Genomic DNA, 7,250 nt, shown 5'->3' on the forward strand with positions numbered 1-7,250 from the left:
TGATAACAAGGAGAAAGAAGCAGAAGTATGCCAGAGGTTACTGTATTTTAATCACTGTAAAAAACTGGTTTTTGGGGTGCAACATAAAGCCAAATGACAACCGAGTTATTTTGTTAAGTAGCATCATGAGCTGAAATACTCATGACATTACTGGGAAACAGTTCATCTACTGTAGAACTCTCTCATTTGTCCCTGTGTGCACATTTCTATCCTCAATCTATTATCATCCTCATATCTAATTTCTCATCTTACTCCTCAATTTCAGAAGGCTTTCCCTCCTCCTTTTTAAGGTTAAGCATTCCATTTATACCCCAGACTGTCTCCCTTCCCATATCTTCTCAGATCTTGTTCTCTGTTATAGAAAGGAAAGAGATGATTATCATTCCTAGGACCCAAAGCCAAAATCTCTAGTGCTCATTCTATCATTTTTATCTTTATGTGTACTTTCTCTTGGGGACCCTCCACTCCCTGAATGATCTCACAAATACATCTAAGTACCTATAGGAATTTTCCTCCTAGATGTCCTCTCTCTCCCTGCACCAAATTCAATATCTTCCTCTGCAAAGAAACTTCCTTTCTCGGCCATCAGTGTCTCTCAGGGGCAGCATCAGTTTTTATAAAATGGAAAGCCAAAGGTAGGAGCTCTTGACTCTGACTTTAAAATAAATCTTTACCAGGGCACCTGGGTGGCTCATTCAGTTAAACCTCCAGCTTTGGCTCAGGTCATGATCTCACAGTCCTTGCACTGGGCTCTATGCTGACAGCTCAGACTCTGGAACCTCCTTCAAATTCTGTGTCTCCCAATTTCTCTGCCCCTCCCACCGAAAAATGAATAAACATTAAAATAAATAGATAAATAAATCTTTACCATGTGCCACTCCCACTGAGCGGAATGTTGCTAGTACGTCATTGTCCCCAAATGTTGCTTTATTATATTATCTTCCTGTTCACAAAGCAAAAGACGGTTCTCAATGCTTACTGCACAGTATCCAAGTTTCTCTGCTGAGCTATCAAACAGCCCTGGAATTCAGTCTTATTTCCCACTATCACGTAGCACACAACCTCTGTTCCATCAAGCTAGAGCTCTTTCTCTCCCCAAAGCACCTTGCTACATGCCACACATCTCATCCTCTCAATGTGTATATTTGCCTTTCCCCCATCTATCCAAACCTGTGATTCAAGATCCATTTCCTCCATAAGGACTTCAACATTTCCAACCCATTGTGATTTCCCCCATCTTTGGACTTTTACTAGATTCATAGATAATTTCAAGACTGACAGATTTAAAGTGTTCTCCAATTATTTCATCTTAACTTTATCTCCCTAATTTATATTGCTAATAATTTCTAGGTATTCTTCACACACATGCGTATACACCCTCAATAAATAATGCAGTGTTCTTAATAAAGACTTGTTATTGCTTTATTAATTAAGCATGGATGGTTAGAGGAAAACATTATGTAAATTCACCACTATAACAAGCTAGGAAAGGAAGAGAGGAGTGAAATTTGTGAAGACAATCCCCTTCTTTTTTTGCAATTACTTTTAATCCTTTTTCCCCCATCTTCTGCAAACCACTGAATCTACCAACCGCCCTGTTTTTTTATTTCTTTTTCTTGTTACTGCCTGCCCCCTAGTGGAAGATAACGATAAATGGCCAAAATTAGCCAAAAGGCAAGAAAGGGTGGAGGGAGTCCTTTTTAGAATCATGTCCTTAGTATCAGTGACTTATAAAAGGTAGACTCAAAGTATAGAATAATTTAATATTCTTAATATCAATGACTTATAAAAGGTAGAATCAAAATATAATTTTAACACAAGGAAAAATGTAGTAGGCTAAAGTAAGGAGACTGAGGGAAGAGGACCAGACAGAGAGCTGGAAAGCCTTGCTGTGCAGTAGATGACTTAGGTTGTTTTCACTTTTCCCTTCCGGGACTTTCTTAATGAACTTTGTTTACCAACAACCACATTGCTTAAACTTATAGGCAAATAAGTCTGTCTTATTAAACATATTTTACATTGAAGCCTGCTCTTATGCACCTTTGTGCATTTATCTTGCATGATAAAGTGAGTTATGTTTGCCAAAATACTGTTTGGCAGTATTAATAACAATGAAGTATCAATAATAAAGACATAAAGTCATGCCCCAAATAGTGTGCTTCTCATTATTCTAAATTATTTCATGGTGAATTTGTCATGCAAATGTCTGCATCTAATATAATTTGGGTTTTGGTATCTTGATTCCAAACATTTGGATAACTTTATAATTACACAAGCGCAGCTTCAGAGATTTGATTTATGCAGTAAATCTTCTAGTTGTATTCAGAAATAGTTTTAAACTATTACAATTCAAAATTATCAATTATGTTTTCTTCTTGGGTTTTTTCCCCCTTTACCTAAGCTCCATAATGCAATTTGACATGAGTAAATAGCTCCTTGCCTCGCTGCCTTCCCTGACAAGTTGGGTCCTGCATGGTTTCCCTAAGAGCTTTCTACAATTAGATCTCAACTAGTGAAAGATTTAGAACACTAGATGTGTTTTTAAGTGAATAGTCTATTAAGCGTAGAACCAAGTCGAGGCATAACTTTTTTCAGTGGTGTTACAAATAGTACATTTTAGTGAAAAGCATAATCCTTCTTCAAATGTCTAGTGATGTTTACAGACCTGACCGGGTGTGACTCTGCCATAGACTAGTACTGTTGGACAAATCAATTCACTTCTCTAGGCCTTGGTTTTTTATAAAATAGAAAAGTGTCTTCCTTGCCTACTTTCCTGGTTTGCTTTGCAGATCAAAGGACAAAATTCTGCATAGAAAAGTACAGGAATACTATATGGTTATTTTTCTTGGGTTCTCCAGTAAGATTATCACGTGGAAAACAGAATTTTTTTTTTGCTAGAATGTAGACAATACTGTGAAGTCTTTTCTTTTTTCAATGATCAAATTATAAAATTTAAACCCAACTGCTCTGTTCCCTTGCAGCTGCTCCCATTTACTAAAAGTGAAACCTGAAAACTCCCTCCCACACCAACTCCTACCAACCCTCTGTAATGAAACCCGGACACCCCCACAATTGCCCCCAGCATTTTACAAACTCCTACAGGAACCTAGATGTTGAAGAGTGTGTCCTCTCATCCAGAAAGTGTCTTTTACAGCCTACACATGTTAAAGATAAATACAGACACCCATCCCAGATGCACTTCTAAATTGTGAGTGTGTTATATTTTTAAAAGCACCTGGCCACAGACTGTTAGCAGAAGCGATAAACTTTCCTAATTTATACTGTTAACAACATTGACCCAAAAGAGGTGGGATTATTACTTAATTTTTTTTGAGAAAGAAAGAAGAGGATCAAGAGAACCCAGATGACCTGGATTGCGACTAGAATACATTTCATTTATTCTGCCTCGTTCAGAAAAAGGGGGAGGGAGTATGGGGAAATAAGGAAGTGGACAGTGAAGGAAATTATAGAGCACTTACAAGGCAGTAGGATACAAAGTGAAATAAATAAGACAAAGAGCAGAGTAAGGACAACAAAGTGAAATAAATCCAAGAAGAACCTCCTCTTCCATCTCTAGGATTGACATCTTGCATTGCTCCACAAGAAAGGCAAAGAAAACTCAGCAAAAGCTGTCCCAAGTTTCTCACCAGTCATTCTCCTGTCACTCTCCCCAAGACAATTAAGACTTACCAGCCACAAAGAAGACAGTCAAAATCAGTAGAAGCCATAGATCAAAAGTCCTCCAAGTGCAGGGCATTTTCTGATTTCTTGTTTTCTGCCTTTTACTTGGTACTTTGCCTCCACACAGGTATGAAAGGAACTGCGAACATGGTCAGGCTCTCTCTGGTCAGCTACTCCGTGCTGGATCCTCTCAGCTCATGGGCAGCAGGATCCTCTTTTTCTTCAAGCCTCTTCCTTCAACTCTGTGTCTGAGGCTGGTTAGCAACTTGGAACAGAAGAAACTCTTCGCTGGACTTGACACAGCAATAGATTTCCTGTATGAAGCACTGAAGCAGAGACGGAGGAAGCAGATTGATTGAGTTCTCTGTCAGCTCATTGGTCCCCCTCGCACTTCTGCTCTGCACAGATCAACTTTACAGTAAGGCACTGCTTGTGCCCAAGATAAACAGATTTGCCTGAGCCTGGATTACAAAGCAACACAGGATTTTTATCTGTTCTGACCCGCCCCTTTATATTTCCCAGTCACAATAACTTTAAGGAGCTCTCTCCAAATGAAGAGGTGTACTGCCTCAGTAATAAAGTTTGGAATAAAATATCCTCCTTTGAATATTCTTGGGTGAAATCACTGTCTATAATGGTTACAACTCTAGGAGAATTGGAATTGTATTAGTTTCCTACTGATACTGTAACTAATACCCACAAACTCCATGGCTTAGGACAACACAAATTTATCTTACAGTTCTAAGGTCAGAAGTCCAAAGTGGATCTTACGGGGCTAAACATAAGGTGTCAGCAGGGCTGCATTCTTTCTGGACACACGGAGAGAACCAGTTCATTGTCTTTTCCAGCTTCCAGGAATCACCAGCATTCCTCGGCTTGTGGTTACATCATCCTCACCTCTGTTCCTCTGTCACATCTCCTTGGTTCCTCTGTAACCCTCCTGCCTCCTTCTCATAAAGACCTTTGTCTTTATAAAACATTGGACTCACTACTCAGATAATCCAGGATAATCTCCCCATCTCAAAACCCTCAATTTATCACATCTGCAAAGTCCCTTGTCCCCTGTAAACTTACCTACTTACAAGTCTCAGAGGTTAGAACATGGACACCTTGGGAGGCCATCAGTCTGTCACTCACAGTCGCATACTTATTCCCATTTACTGTCGCTTTTGAAGAGCCAGACTGATCATTTGAACCAAATTACAAGTAAACGCCCACCTTTAGCTGTCACATCTCTGGAATTTAGACTTGCCAAAACAACCCTGCCTTAATGTGGTCAGTTCATATGCATTTAAATTATGTTTGGGAGGAAAGAAATCTTCTGTGTGCTAAGAATTTTCTACCCCAAGGCAAGACTCTCCAGGAAGGGGAAGAAAATATTGCAAACAGGAAAAAGATTAAACAACATGCAATTTTTTCTTGTAGGTTAGCAGTTTCATATTCCCTCTTGCCAAACATTAAAGTGTATATATTTTCCCCTTCCCTTTCTCAACCTTTCCTTCCAGTGAATGAGTATGACTGAGACAGTGAAATCAGGCACTGAAGGCATGGAGTACTTGAACTTATGTGCTGTCTAGCATTGGTGGACTATGGTAAAAACAAGTGCCCTGCTGTCTAATATTTCACCAAGTATTGGAAAATCAGTGATGACATGTCATTTAAAATAAAGCATTCTGGTTTCTACCACATAGAGTCTAAGATTCAGGGGTTAAGATCATGGGTTTTGATAAGAGATCTAGGACTGACCCTCTGGTGGGCAATTACTAGTCTAACGATACGAGGCAAGTTTCTGTAACCTGCTCTTTCCACTTAGTATTATGTTAACAGGAGCATTTTTTCACATCATCAAAAAATTGTGATGATCATCTACTTAATGCCCATTCAATGCCACAGCCCAGACTAAAGCCCAGAAAGGCTAACTGACCTGCCTAAGATCTCAAAGTGACCTGGTAACATAGCAAGGAGTAAAACTTGAGTTTCATGTTAGCCCTGTGTTCCCTCCACTAAACTCCTTTGGTTGGAATTCCAGAACAACAACTTTCATAGAAAAGCTCTCACCTTCTCACCTCAGTCGGATCACATCTATAATTAGCAGTCAAGAGAATGGTGTCCAGAAACACGGAATTCTCAAAGTAGATAGGGGAAGATGAGACTTTCCTCCCCATTCCTTTACCTCTTCCACTCCAAACCCCACTCCCTAACCTGCCGACTCTCACCCTTCCCTCTTATGGAGAGCAAGCGCTTGAAAAAACAATGAAGGGACCAAGAGCTTGCTAGCACAGTTACCCACCAAAGATATGCCATGAAAGTCAATATAAAAAGAGAAAAATGTGCTTGTCTAGTAAATGCACCTCTTTGAAAAATCTCAGGTCCCCAGATTCTCCTTCGCTGTGCCCCTTGGCCCAGCAACACAAAAGCAGAGCAAAACAAGACAGGATCAAGAGAAAGGTGTAGCTCAAACCAGAAACCCAGATCTTTTACCCCCTCAGCCTTCTAACTCCTCTTCAATACTGCCACTTAAGAATCAATGCACATGAGAACTACATCAAAACAAAAAGCTTCAGCACAGCTAAGGAAACAATCAACAACACTAAAAGGCAACACACTGAATGGGAGAGGATATTTACAAATGAAATAAGCAATGAAAGGTTAGTTAGTATCTAAAATATATAAAAAACTGTTAAGTGCAAAAAAAGCAGATTGCAAAGTAGAGTGTATATTATAATTACACTTAAGTTTCATACCAAGAAGAAGGGTTATCTGGTTTTTTTCTAATTAAAAAAGTAACACATGCTCAAGAAATTTTGGAAAATCTAGAAAAGCATAAAGAAGAAAATAAAAAGCGTTATACACTCACAAACTAGAGATAACCATTTATATACTCCCATCCAGTCTACTTTCTATTTATACCATTCTTTTTACATAAGTATGACTCAATACTAAAAAGCCCCAAATAATCCAATTAAAAAATGGGCAGATGACATGATCAGATATTCCTCAAAAGAATGGCCAACAGACACATGAAAAGATGCTCAACATCACTCATCATCAGGGAAATGCAAGTCAAAACCACAATAAAAAAAAGACAATGAGATAGCACCTCACACCTGTCAGAATGGCTAAAATTAACACCACAAGAAACAGAAGTGTGGAGAAAATGTGAAGAAAGAGGAACCCCATGCACTGTTGGTGGGAATGCTAACTGGTGCAGCCACTGTGGAGAACAGTGTGGAGGTTCCTTAAAAAGTTAAAATTAGAACTACCCTATGATCCAGTAATTGCAGTAGTGGGTATTTACCCAAGAAATACAAAAACACTAATTCAAAGGCATATACGGACCCCTATATCTATTGCAGCATTATTTACAATAGCCAACATATGGAAGCAGCCCCAGTGTCTATATATATAATATGTAAAATAGAATATTAGTCAGCCATAAAAAAGAATGATATCTTGACATTTGCAACAACATGGATAGAGTTAAAGAGTAAAGTGCTAAATGAAATAAGCCAGTCAGAAAAAAGACAAATACCATATGATCTCACTCATATGTGGAATTTAAGAAACAA

The sequence above is a fragment of the Suricata suricatta genome, chromosome 5 (assembly GCF_006229205.1).
Source record: "Suricata suricatta isolate VVHF042 chromosome 5, meerkat_22Aug2017_6uvM2_HiC, whole genome shotgun sequence".
Classification (NCBI taxonomy): Eukaryota; Metazoa; Chordata; class Mammalia; order Carnivora; family Herpestidae; genus Suricata; species Suricata suricatta.